Source organism: Camellia sinensis, chromosome 10, assembly GCF_055761805.1.
Source record: "Camellia sinensis isolate YWXY chromosome 10, ASM5576180v1, whole genome shotgun sequence".
NCBI lineage: Eukaryota > Viridiplantae > Streptophyta > Magnoliopsida > Ericales > Theaceae > Camellia > Camellia sinensis.
In genome coordinates, this window is record NC_138970.1 from 99,450,055 (window position 1) to 99,464,820 (window position 14,766).

The 14,766-nt window shown below is 35.5% G+C and overlaps 1 long non-coding RNA gene and 1 pseudogene across 1 annotated transcript; one reads left to right on the top strand and one right to left on the bottom strand.

Annotated features, from left to right (window-relative positions):
• Positions 1-6,429: 6,429 nt before the first annotated feature.
• Positions 6,430-14,001, top strand: LOC114278881 (uncharacterized). The gene is made up of 6 exons (XR_014342402.1): positions 6,430-6,687; positions 9,714-9,878; positions 9,958-10,006; positions 10,080-10,169; positions 12,895-13,153; positions 13,586-14,001. It is a non-coding gene; the product is annotated as an uncharacterized LOC114278881 (long non-coding RNA).
• LOC145801232 (uncharacterized) lies at positions 10,203-12,073 on the bottom strand (annotated as a pseudogene).
• Positions 14,002-14,766: the final 765 nt, after the last annotated feature.

Here is a 14,766-nt window from a genome sequence, read left to right on the forward strand (position 1 = left end):
AAGTGTTTCTTAAGCAAATTTCTGCTTTTCTTACTGGTAATCAAGTTCTACAAATTTGATTATCAGTGTCTTGGTTTTCTTGATTATATCAAGATTATTCTGATCTACTGTCGTCAATGCAGACGCCGGCAGATTTGATCTTTAGATCAGGCTTCATTGTATCCTAGAAGCAAATTTGCTGTGACCCCTTGCACACATTTTGGTGGGTGCAAATATTGTCTTTAGGAAAGTGACTTAGTAATACAACTTGAAGTACCAAATTTCTATCCTACATAGACAAGATCATCGCCAAGTTTTGAAGACCCGAAGACCACCAACTGAAGAATTCAAGACAATTTGTTCTAACAATCTAAAGAAAATATTTAGATATGGCCATGTCTATTCAGAAAATGACTTAAGATTTCATGAAGCTTGACCGGTTTGATGACGGCAATTTCCAACCCTGGCAAAAGAAGATGCACTTTTTGCTCACCACTCTCAAAGTGGTCTATGTGCTGATTGCCTCCTATCCTATGGAGCAAAAAGATGAGACTATGGAGAAAACCCATACCAAAACCAAATAGGAGAATGACGACTACATTTTCCGATAACACATTCTGAATGCGCTGTTAGACTCTCTGTTCGATGTGTATCAACATCTGGAAACGGCAAAGCAACTCTGGGACATACTACAGTCAAAGTACCTCACCGAGGATGCCACCAGTAATAAATTTCTTGTTAGTAATTTTATGCGTTTTACTATGATTGGTACAAAGCCCATTATGGAACAATTCCATGAGATCCAACATATTCTGAGTTAGTTTCGACAAAAAAATATGAACATGGATGAATTAATTGTAGTTTCGTCTATAATAAAGAAACTGCCATCTTCTTGGAAGGATTTTAAGAAACTCTAAAACACAAAAAGGAAGATCTAACTTTAGAGGAATTGGCTCAACACCTCCAAGTTGAGGAAGAGTCAAGACTTCTTGAAAGTAAAGAAAACCAATTGGCTTAGACTTCCAAGATTCATATGGTGATGATGGAAAGAGGTTCAACAAAAAGAAGCGTAAGCGTGGACCCCAACCCGAGAAAGATGCTAAGAAGCTGAAAGGCGCTTGCTGGCACTGTGGCAAGCCAGGGCACTTCAGGAATGAATAGGAGTCATACAAGAAGAAGCCAGAAGCATCAAATACCAAGAACAAGTTCGTGGCTGTTGTATCTGAGGTGAACATGCTCTAAAATGCTAGTGACTGGTGGATTGACTCAGGAGCAACAAGGCACGTCTACAACGACAAAAGCCATTTCACTACTTACAAGCAAGTGAGTGATGGAAGAGTTCTCTACATGGGCAACTCTTTAACTGCTATTATCAAAGGCAAAGGGATGGTAGATCTAGAGTTCACATCTAGAAAAGTCTTAAGTCTTAATGATGTTTATCATGTACTTGATGTCAGGAAAAACCTTGTATCTAGAAGCCTGCTTAATAAGCATTGTTTCAAGTTAGTATTTGAGTCAGACAAATTTGTCCTATCTAAGGGTGGAATTTTTGTTGGAAAGGACTACATGTATCAGGGAATGTTCAAACTTAACATTATCAATAATACATCTATTTTTGCTTATATTGTTGATTCTCTTTCTTTATGGCATGCTCGTTTAGGTCATGTCAATACTAGGAAAATGCATGATATGGTTAATTTAGATTTAATTTTTAAGTATGACATTGATATGTTTGAAAAATGTAAATTTTGTGTGCAGTAAAAAATTACTCACATTTCATTTCCTAAAGTAGATAAAACCACATCTCTGCTTGAACTTGTACATAGTGATGTATGTGACAAGCATAGTACCCCCACTATAGGTGGTAAGAAATATTTTGTAACATTCATTGATAATTTTTCTAAGTACTGTCATATCTATCTTTTGCATTCAAAAGATGAGGTGCTTGATAAATTCAAGATTTTTAAGACAGAAGTAGAAAATCAGTGTAATGTCAAAATAAAGAGACTTAGGTCTGATAGAGGCAGTGAATACCATTTTTCAGAATATTGTGAAAATGTTGGTATTATTCACGAGAAGTTTGCACCCTACACACCACAATAAAATGGAGTAGCTGAAAGAAAGAATAGGACATTAACAGAAATGATTAATGCTATGTTTTCTTACTCCAGTTTAAGTTCTGGTTTTTTTGGGTGAAGCCTTGCTCACTACCTGTCACATACTCAATAGAATTCCTCTCAAGAAATGAAATGTTACTCCTTATGAACTTTGGAAAAACAAGAAACCTAATCTTGGTTACTTGAAAACATGGGGCTGTAGAGAAATAGTTAGATTGCCTGAATCTAAAAGGAAGAAATTAGGTGAAAAGGGAATTGAAGTCCTTCGCTATGCTATACATACATGGGGCTATAGAGAAATAGTTAGATTGCCTGAACCTAAAAGGAAGAAATTAGGTGAAAAGGGAATTGAAGTCCTTCGCTATGCTATACATAACAAAGCATATAAGTTTCTGGTAGTAGAGCCCAATGGTTCAGTGGAAACAAATACCATCATTGAATCACATGATGCAGTATTTTATGAGAATCGTTTCACAACCATTCCAAGGTTGGATTCTAATCAAGAAAATGAATCAACTCCTTTGATGTCTATAGAGGAAAGTGAACGACATGAACTCATTGAGCCTAATAAACCTAATGAGCCTATTGAGCTAAGGAGGAGTAAGAAGGCTACGACTGAGAAGTCATTTAGCCCTGATTTCGTTATTTACCTTGTAGAAAGAACTTGGAAAGCTTATTGTAAGCAAACAATGATTTCTTTGAATATGGATTTAGATCCACTAACCTTTGAGGAGGCTATGAAGTCTCAAGATGTTGCTTTCTGGAAAGAAGCAATAAACGATGAGATGAATTCTATCATGGGTAACAATACCTGGATACTTGCTGATTTGCCACCTGGATCCAAACCAATTGGTTATAAATGGATTTTCAAAAGGAAAATAAAAGTTGATGGCACAATTGACAAGTTCAAAGCAAGATTAGTTGCTAAGGGTTTTACTCAAAAGGAGGGTATTAATTATTTTGATACATATGCTTTGGTGACTAGAATCGCCACCATTCGAGTGTTGATTGCCTTAGCCTCAATCTATAAGCTTGAAATCCATCAAATGGATGTTAAGACCACTTTCTTAAATGGAGAGTTAGATGAGGAAATCTACATGCAACAACCGGAAGGATTTTTTGTACAAGGTCAAGAGCACAAAGTGTGTAAACTCTTGAAGTCACTATATGGACTAAAACAAACTCCAAAACAGTGGCATGAGAAATTTGACAAAGTAATAGTGTCAAATGGTTTTAGGATACATGAATCTGATAAGTGTGTGTACAGTAAGTTTACTGGAAATAGAGGTGTAATCATATGCCTATATGTAGATGACATGCTTATTTTTGGTACTGATAATGATGTCATTGAAAGTACTAAAAGTTTGTTGTCGTCTAGCTTTAGTATGAAAGACATGGGCTTGCCTGATGTAATTCTGGGTATTAAGATCAAACGAGAGAACAATAATTTGATTCTAACCCAGTCGCACTATATTGAGAAATTTTTTAAGAAATTTAATCAATATAATTGTACACCCATGTCTACACCTTTTGATTTAAATTTGAAATTGTATCCTAATACTGGACGAGTTGTTGATCAGCTAGAATACTCAAGAGTAATAGGTAACCTGATGTATGCCATGACTTGCACTAGAGCTGATATTGCTTTTGCAGTGGGAAAACTTAGTAGATACACTAGTAATCCCAGTAGTGTACATTGGCATGCTGTTAACCGAGTACTTAGGTACTTGAGGAAAACAATAGACTATGGAACAGTCTATAATGGCTATCCAACAGTGCTAGAAGGATTCACGGATGCTAGTTGGATAACCGACCTTGAAGATCACTCGTCCACAAGTGGTTGGATTTTTACTCTTGGAGGAGGAGCTATCTCCTGGGGTTCTAAGAAGCAAACATGCATAATAGACTCAACCATGGCGTCAGAGTTTGTAGCATTGGCTTCTTGTAGCAAAGAGGCAGAGTGGCTAAGGAATCTCTTGTTAGAGATTAAGATATGGCCAAAACCTATCCCACTAATATCTTTGCATTGTGATAGTGAAGCAACTCTATCACAGGCCTATAGCCATGTCTATAATGGAAAGTCCAGGCATATAGGACTGAGACATATATAGCTGTGTTAGGCAGTTAATCATGGAAGGTGTGATTACCATTAGTTATGTAAAGTCGAGTGAAAACTTGGCTTACCCCTTAACAAAGGGACTTACAAGGGATTTGGTGTGGAAAACATCAAAGGGGATGGGTCTTAAGCCCACTTAACATAATCACTCCTGGTGGAAACTCGACTCAACGCTTGAAGAAACATCAAGTCTTGAGTTCAATGAGTCCAAGTACACCATATGTTGTGATTGCAAGCACTTAGTTTTATTTCATTTTCATCCCAAGGTTGAAGTGCTTGGTACCTGTAATGTGAAAAGAAAATGATGAGTTAGAAAACTCTTAATAAGCTTACAACTAAGTTGTTAGGGTACTATAAATTATAGGGGTACTCTTAGCAAGCTTATCTATGTGAGTGTAGGAGGTGGTGCCGCTTCCTATGAGTCTAAGGGCTTGACCCTAGAGCGCTCATGAAACAGGATATAGACACAAGGCCAATCCACGTGTCGATTTGTTTGAATACTTGAGGTAACCTGTACTATGCATGAGACATGTCCGGTTAGTCGAATAAGATCACTAGTTCAAAGACAAGTCTACTATGCCATCTTGACTAACTTTGAGATGTCTTCACTAAGTGAATGATTCAAATTGTAAGATATCTTCACCTATGCATAAGGCTACCAAGTGAACCAAGAATCATCATCTGATATTTTGAAAATGGTGGGGGAATGTTAGGGAATTTTCAAAATGGGTTTTCAAATTTGTAGTTTATTTTTGGGTGTTTTCAAAACCTTCCATGTTTTTCTTTGGAAAGCATGAAATAAGCTTGGGGCTTTGTCCTATATCGAAAAGAGAGGAAAACATGGAGCACTTAATAAAGTGTTACATGAAATATTCCTTTGAATATAGAATTGTGAGGTGAAAGCTAGTGTGCATGCATCCACATCGTAAAGATGGTGCTTTGCACCATCCGCACATGCACACGCACACGCACACGCGCGCAGTCGTGTCGTGGGCAGTGGGCTGTGTGGCGTTTGATGGCACACTTTGCACTTGCACATAGCACAGACGCATCGGCACAAGGTGCCATGAGGGTGCTTTCCCATTTACATCGGACAGGTTAGAGTGATGACGTGGATCCAACGTGCCATGGGTGACGTGGAATACAGTTAGCTCTACGTGGCAGTGACGTGTCGTTCATTGGCAATGAGTCAACCAACCAATCAAACGGTTATGTGTCTAATCTGGACCGGGTTGATCATAGCTGTTGATTGGAGATGCGCACGATCGTACTTATGAGATGGCACCCACTACAAGAAATTGCACTTTTAGCGACTACTTTTGGCGACGACGTCAATTTTTCATAGCCAAAACTATATTTTTGGCGGCGCAGTGATGAATTTCGTTGGTAAAAGTAGACCTTTACCGACGCAATTTATTACCGTTGCTAAAAAAACATAACATTCACTAGGCGGCAAAATAATTGGTAGGCGCCAAAATTTCAAAAAATTTAGCTACGAGGCTTATGTTTTAGCAACACAATATGCGTCGCTATTAGTGTGCTTACTTTTGGCGACGACAAGTTAGCGTGGGCAAAGAGTAAAACATTTGGCGACAACAACACTAATCGTTGGTAAAAGTTTTGCTAGTGAAATAAGGTGATTTAGTGATTTGTGTTTTTATTATAACTTTTTAAAAGTTTTAAATATTCTAGTTATTGAATTGTAAAATTAAAGTGATTATCAAATTAGATCACAAAATGAACCCATCAAGCCCAAACACACTCTTAAGTTGAGGTGGCTAATTTGAGATAATTTAAACTTTTCCAAAGAATGCGGTTAGATTATCAATTTCAATATGTTTGGTTTTACTTTCAGAAACTTGTTTCAGAATTTTTTTCTTCTAAAAAACTAAAAAAAAATTTGGTAAAAAAATTAAAAAAATACTTATTATTTTTGTACAATTTTATCTTTTAGGAGGCCATAAATAATTTTAAAAATTTTAAAAATATATTTTTGATTTTTATAATTTTCAAATTGGTTGTAATTTTTACAAATATATATATATATATATATATATATTTATTTATTTTATTTCAATTTTTTTTTTTTTTTTGCCTCAAAAAATTGAGGCAGTGGAAAGTTTCCCCCTCAAAATTCCCCTCCTTTTTTTCAGGATGGGTAAACCCTTGTCTTTCATTCTTGCACAGCCTTCTCACAATTTTTTTTGTTTATTAGCTAACACTACAAGATTTTATTTTATTTTATTTTTCAATCAAATACAAACTCTTTGGGTTCGTTGAAAATTGTATAAGTTGCAAAACAGAAAAAGGGAGGGTTCGAAAAGGGGACTTCGCAGCGGCGAGATTTCAACCTGGAAACTGTGCTTTCTCTTCGGTGGTGAGACTGCTTGAGCGGCGGCGATGATCGACGGTTCGAAGGGGAAGGGTTTCATTCTCTTCTCTTCGATCTGAAAAAATATTAGTTCGATTCTTGAGGTATGTTCGAATTCCACCATTCTCTCTCTCTCTCCCTCTCTCTCTCTCTCTCACACACACACACACATTCACTCCATATTTGTTCAATTATTTGGTTTTTTTAACTGCAATTTTGATTATGGGTTTGTAGAATTTTGATCGATGGATTAATGTTATGGATTGTTGGATCTATTTGAGTGTTGGGTTTGTTTGGGTGTCTACATTGAGACTCTAGTTCATCAATTGTTTGAAGGGTTATCCATCAGAGTCCATATCATACTTCCACTATTGTCGATCATACTTTCAAGAAGGTCAGACCCTCGAGGTTCTACTTGCTAATTCTTCATCTATATTCTTATGGATGGCGTGTCATGTAAACATTCAGATAATGATAAAATCACTTTCATATCCTCATCTAAATCTGCTATAACCGCCCCTGCCCACACAATGCATTCATCTTCATCTTCATCTTATTCTTCTTCTTCATTTTTTATTTTTATTTCTTCTGGGTGGGCTTTCCCTCTTATATTTTATAATCCTAAAATGCAAATGAGTAAAAATGAAATGAATGTAATATCGGTCTCTGCTTCGAGCAACCAGAGCATAGAAAAAAAAAAAGGTTCAATGAGAGTGATTTTGCGGTTAATTTAGGAAACTATGAAGACGAACAAAATTTGAATTGGATGAATTTGAGCCTTTAAAGGTGATTGGAAAGAAAAACAGTTGCCACATGTGGGTCTTTAAGTGTTCAAGCTGATAAGCAGAACTTGCCTGTCTTGAAAGAATGGAAATTGATCTAGTTAACAAATCAAAAGGGTTGCCAATTCAACAAGCAGTCAAATGATTCTAGATTTCAAATTTCAAAGCATGTCTTTTATTTATTTTTATTTGCAAACACTTCAAAACCTGTTAACTAATAATATATAAAGCTTGAACACAATTCAATTCACACAATCCTTTTAAGTGGTCAAACAAAGTGTTTCAACTGGCAGTTGAACAATTCTATTTAATTTGCCAAAAAAAAAAAAAAGGAAAAATAGCTTTGGGGTTTTCAATGAAGCTTTACTGGTTATGGTCAGGGTTGTCCAACTACTGAGTGGGTTTTGGTTTCAAATATTGCATTAAGTATTGATACCAAAGTCAGTATCAGTTTTGTTCATGATCTTCTGGATGGAAGTGAGCATGCTATGTTTTTTTTTTTGTAATTGTTATTATTGTTTCTGTCATTTTTATTATTATGATGATTTTGTTATTGGTGTTTTTATCATTACTATTAATGCTATCACTGTCATTATTTTTCTTTAAAAGAGAGTAAGTAGTTAGTCAACAATCTCATATTTATGTGATGGAAATACTAAATGTTTGTTAACAGAGTCTACTGTTTTATTAGGCTTTGAGTCAGCAAAGTTCATGTTATAATGCCATATGATAGGATCATTACGTGCAAATGTTGATATGCATGCATACATAATTGTCAAAAACTCAGATTTTATTGTATAGAAGATTAGTTGAGTTATTTATTTATTAATTCTATTAAATTTGACAAGGGATATTTATAATCTCTAAATTTACAAGAGACAATATATATTTTAAACAAATTTCATAAGGTATATTTGTAGTTTATTCTAAAAATAATATGGAGGTCATCCACTTGAATTTTATTATTGATGTTCTTATCTTCAATTTTCCTTTCTTTACTGTGTGTGTGAGAGAGAGAGAGAGAGAGAGAGAGAGAGTGAGTGAGTATTGGGATATGGTCTAGCTCAAGCATCCTGGAAGTTTGCAAGGGCCGAGTTTGGACACAACAGAGGTGAAGTTCTGTTGCACCTCAAAGAAAAGGTGAATAAATTTTCTTTGCCGCCAAACTTTAATATCAGTGACAAAGCCCCCAAAATTGTGTTTGCTTAAAGACTAATTTGAACAGATGTAGCCTTGAACCTAATCAGATCTCAATTTTTATCCCATTAGGTAGAAAGGGATATGAATTGTGAATTTTCCTTGGATGACCACTCAGTGTTCATCATAATACTCTTCTAGAGTTCCTTAAATCAAAGATTGGCCGCATAAAAACCTAGTTAAATCATAAAGCTATTCCAAGATATATAACATCCCATTTGTATGTTGATATGCTACTGTTATTCCAATTTTGTGGCAGTTTTTTTTTTTTGGTGTGCATGCCTCTGGCTATTTTTGGATGTTGGTTATGAGTTATTTCTTTATTTCTTATTTGGCATTTGTCATTACATAATTTGATGAGGTGAAAATGTTAATCATTTGATGGATTTATTTTTCAATGGACTAAAGCAAGTTATATAGAGTCTTATGTTGATGGCATAGTGTTAGACTCCACTTTCAGCTTTTTTTGGTAAAAGGTTTCGTATCGTTTTCAATAGATTTTGCTAGTTTAGTGAGCGATCCATTGTTTTCACTGTAGAATTGGTTTTATTTTTGGCATTTTAAAGTTTTTCAATTATGTGGATCGGATTTCGTTGAATCTTTTGATTGTTTCGTCTTGAAATTCGACTTTCGGGAGCAAAGTGTTTGAACCTTGTTTTGTTTTTTGCTAGAAATGTCCTGTTTAGATCTTTGCCTCATTTGAATTGTTTTCAACACTCCTTTCGGGTTAGATTTTATTTGAATTTATCAGTATTGTGAAGATTTTTATGTGTTTCAGTTGAATTTCAAATCTCACTTGATGTCATACAGTGTTTGGTTCATGAAATGCTTAGAATTTAATATCAATTTGCATATTTGATTGCCTAAGCCTATTTAGATGTAGTTTCTGCTTATTTAGAATTGTAACAGTGGTTAATGAGTTTTCACTGACTGATCCAATTTAAATTTTGTTTGTTGCTCAGACATTGGACGGAATTTTAGGTGATAATAAAGGAATTAACAGTCTCTTGCATTGAGTGATCGTTTACTGCTTTCCATTTGAAGCACTTTCCTTGTAAATAGAAGTGATAGTAAAGTCTAATTGAAGTGTGTCCCATGTGAGAGGAAACATGGATTTTTTTAGGAATTACTCTAATGAAACGGTTTCGCAGAGTGCCTTGGATGACAGAGGCCAGGGACAGACCATGACTTCACTACAACTGTTCTGTTCTTAAACGTGATTTCTATCCCAGATATATTACTTACTCAAAGGAGGAGGAAGCGGTTCGATGTATTCAATCAGTGCATGGGTTTACCTTGGATGGTAGATCATTTAGGTGGGAAATGGCTACATTCAAGATTTATATTCTATTCTGTATTCTGTTATGTAGGTGTTGTTGGGATTTCATTTTGCAGGGCATGCTTTGGAACCACAAAGTATTGTCATGCCTGGCTGAGAAATGTGGTATGATTTCTGAATTATTGATTGGAAATTAGACTATTGGTTATAGGTGAGGATTGAAATTTTTTTGGCGCAGTCTTGCAGCAATCCTGATTCTGTATTTGCATGAGATTGGCACACAAGAAGATAGTTTCACTAAAGATGAAATAATATCAGCATACACAAGGTATTTTCATATTTTGATTACCCTCTGCTTTTCCTCTCATTTAATTAAAATATGGCCCTAAGTCCATACTATAAGATTTTGAATGAACGTTGTGCATAACACTTGAGTTTGTAGTGGTAGACTTGGGATTATTTTTCTGCGAGCTAACTAAGAACGTCCCTGATGTGGATTTTATCTTTTTAAGCAACGTAATTGGTCACTGATACAACTATAATTAGCATCATTGTTGGTGGCGGTGAGGCAAATCAGAAATACAAGATGTCCTTGGAAAATTTGTCTTAAAATGAAAAGGAATATAAACCTGAGACTAGGCCCATCAATGGATTGTATTCTAAGCTGAATCTAATCCAATAATTTGTGGTTGAAATGTAATTATTCAATTACTATCAGAATCTAATAGGTCTGATTGTTAACAGATCAGACATGGATTTAGTTAATCTGATCTGTTAATGATTCTGTTCAATTATAAAGATGAATATGCTAGTTATAAAATGTTTCAGCTGTCAAATCCTAATTTATTGTATGGTGGCTTCTCCGTATACTGCAGAACAACAACACTTATTTGACTATAGGATTTTTTTTAACAACACTTGTTTAGAAACTTATATATGATATAGTTTTTGGGTAGTTTATAACTTTTTGGACAATTATAACTTAAGGATAGTTCTTTTTGGATGGTTTTGAATTAAGGCTAGTTTTTAGATGATTGGAATGTATAGACAATTCTGAATCTAGGTTGAGAGAGGAAGACAATAACTGGACCATGATTTTGTGTTCACTGGCTGCCCAACTACATAATGACAGCAACCTGTATTCAGTCAGTATTAGAGAGTAGTATAGTATAGTGTAACTTACCCAAAAACTTTTCTCCATAGTCACAGATCCATACCCACCATAGCTACCCATCTGCCCTACAGCAAGCATTCCAGGTGATGAAGATGAAGATGGCGATGGAACTGCTGCAAAAACACACACCACCAAACTAATATTAAAAAAAAAAATTAAAAATTAAATGGTATGAAAGTACATATATTTTTTTTCCCGGGTGTCAAAATTAGTTGGTTAGTTAATTAGTTAGTAGTAAGTTAAATTACTACTAATAACATTCGATGCTTCATCATAAATTCAAACTTAGAATCTCCCCCAATTTATTTCTTAGAAATTAAGGAGTATAACCACTTGAATGTTTGAAAAAAAATAAATAAATAAAACCCAAGGATCTCAACTGCTTGACCTAGACTTAAGTTCTTCATAAAACTATTAATTGATCCACATTAAAAATAAAAAAACCAGCTTAGTCTTTAGCATAATTTGAACGGAGTAACAAATGTAAAGCAATAAATATATACATATCATAAGTACATCTACAAAAGCATTGTGGAGAAATGAACAATGAAGAGAGAGAGAGAGAGAGAGAGAGAGAGAGAGGTTGCTGACTGTTGATGCTTTACCAGGGCTGATGTTAGGGTACTTGTTATAAACAGGATCTTCAGATCTCCAACCTCCTCCTCCATTTCCACCAACACCACTTCTCTGCATGGGGATATCAGTGGTGAACCTCTTCTTCTGCCTCTCTCAAGCTTTATGGTTCTGAAACCAATAAAACACATTCTTCCCTTCAATCTTTCCATACTGTCTCAACCTTGCAGATATCCTCTGAATCTGCTCAAAGACATTAGCAGTAGCAGTAGAGGATTCAATTTGCCCGACACACCTCACAAATCCCATGTGGATGATTCTCTTCAAGTGGTCCTCTTTGCTATTTGGAGAAATGTAGTGGATGCTAACAAATAATGGGCAAATCACTGGCAATGATTTGAAAGCAGTATAATTAACCATTTCATGGGACTTTGTTTGATTCTTGTTTGAGGTCCTCCCAATTATACCCATGAATGATCAACACTTTTCTGCTACATTAACTTTGAATATGATTTTTTAAATTTTTTATTTTTGCTTTATTTCTGGGGTGATTAGTCAAGGCTAAATACCAATTAAGGTCCACTTGAAATAACTATTTCCCTTTAGTAGTAAATTCTCAATCTCTTCTATTTTTTGATCGATCGCGTATATTAGTTTTTTACCTGCTGGTTCAGTCATAAACAGATCTTTACAACAAAGCATGAACCTAATAATTCCAAAGGGATCTTGCTTGATTTTGTTTGTATTGGCACTGATTTTAGACAAAGCTTCTCCCAAACCGGGGGGGGGGGGGAGGGGGGATTAGAAAAAACTCTTATTTCTTCCTAAATTACGCATGCTATTATAAATAATATTCAAGGGGGCCGATTATTTTTATTTTCTATTTTTTCAAGCTGAGGCCTTGTCCAGTCTCCATATTGGTTTGAACAAGCTCATTAATCAATAACCTAAAACAGTCTGATTGTTTAAGAAACTTATTTGATTGAATGATACCCATAGAGAAAACAATTCAGAGTGGCAAGCACCTCCTCACATAATTCACCATTAGACAGCAAATTGTATGTGCTCTGTGTTGCTAATAGAATTCAATTGAGAAAATGGACATGAAAATACCAATGCAATGATGCTTTTGCCTTTAAATGTGAGAGAATTCCATAACTGTCTAATTATAACATTCTTTCCTTCAGAGATTCTCTTGTTATTTGCTCAAAGACATTAGCAGTAGAGGATTCAATTATGTAGGCTTACGTGACAGATGCATTTCCTCATGAAGTGTTTTTTGTTTGAATCTTCACAATCTTTGCAGCCCAATCTGCTGGTTGTTGACCTAAATCTTCCAGTAGCATCCAGTTTAGTTGGCGAACATGAACTAGAATTTGCGTTGGGATTGCACGGGGACTTGCCATTCTTCATGAGGAATTGCGACCACATATTGTTCATCGAGATATCAAAGCTACCAATATTCTCCTTGACAAAGACTTGACACCCAAAATTTCAGATTTTGGCCTACCAAAACTTATCCCAGCCAACATGACTCATGTCAGTACCTGTGTGGCAGGAACAATGTAAGTTCTAACAATAATGCATCCATTTTTTTAATCCATCTAATCATAAGAGTTCATCTTCATTACGTTCTTAGAGAAATTACCAAAAACATACATTGCATTTGTACTCGAGATAGTGACTTGCACAAGATGAGTTATTGGTTTGATATCAAATAATCCCCAGTCATGCACATGATGTCTACAAAGAAATGGCAACTTAATCAGTCGTCTTTAAATCATGCTACTTTTTGGTTGTTGAATTGTCTAGATAGTAGATAGTTATTTTCTGTTGATTTTGTTGATGAAAGAGATTCATTGTGGAATCTTTTGGGTAGAATTATGGATGGCAATTAAATCCGAACCCAATGGAAACCCACCCTGCCCCGCTATTATTAGCGGATTTCCCCAAATTCCCCCTCAATGATTAACTGTTTTTCTTCTCTCATTTTTCAGAGCACTGTTGGCTGATGGTTGTTGCTTGTTGGTCCGCTGCTGCTGCTGCCGGTGTGCTGCTGCAGAATTTTGCTCTGCTGCTGCTGCTGCTGCAATGTTATTGTAAAGCGGGCTGCTACTAGATGATGGTCTGCTGCAAATTTGGGTTGTTAGTTTCATGTTTTCATTTTGTTATTTGTTGTTTTTACTATGGGTTCATAATTTGGATGAATTTGAGTATTTTAGTGAGTTTACCTGTTCAGATTTTATACACCGCTTCCAAAAGCATATTTTTCAACAGTGTTTTTTGGCCTACACATCAACTTTAGGTGATTTAATATCAATATTATTAGTTTGTAATAATAGTGCCTGAGGGATGCCTCTTGTAAATATGTACATCTTATAAAAAAATATAAATGATTTTCAATTTTTTTTGCCGCTACAAATTTGTCGTTGTCAAAAAGTAAAGCTTTCTTGACAAACAACTTGTCGGTAAATGTGTAGCCAAAAGTTTATTTTTGCCCACTCATATTGTGTTGCTAAAAGTGTATTTTTTGCCAATGTCAATTTGTCGTTGCCAAAAGTAAAGCTTTATCGACAACCAAATTGTTGGCAAATGGCAACATTTACCAACGTAAATGTGTCGTTAAAAGTTTACTTTTGCCCACTCATTGTGTTGGTAGAAGTGTATTTTTTGCCAATGCCAATTTGTCGTTGCCAAAAGTAAAGCTTTAGCGACAAACAAATCATCGGTAAATGGCAACATTTACCGACGTAAATGTGTCGCCAAAAGTTTATTTTTTCCGACGCATATTTTGTTGCTAAAAGTATATTTTTTGCCCATACAAATTTGTGTCGCGAAAAGTGCCACATAATCATCATATTTGAATGACTTTTACCGACGCAAGGTAAATTGCCAACGATGGATGAAGGCTTTTATCGACGACTATGTTCGTCGCTAAAGGCATTACTTTCACCAATGCAATGATAATTTCGTCGGTAAAAACTTTTGCCAACTCACTTTTGCCTACGGGTTGCCAACGTAGCTTTGTGTGTCGGTAAAACTCTTTGCCAACGAATTTTCCCTTTTAGCAACATATTTTGTTGCGTTGCGAAAAATGCAATTTCTTGTAGTGACCCCATCGTGATCAGGTGTGATTAGTCAAGGCGTCTGTTCGGTGTGAGAATTATCTGCACCGTAG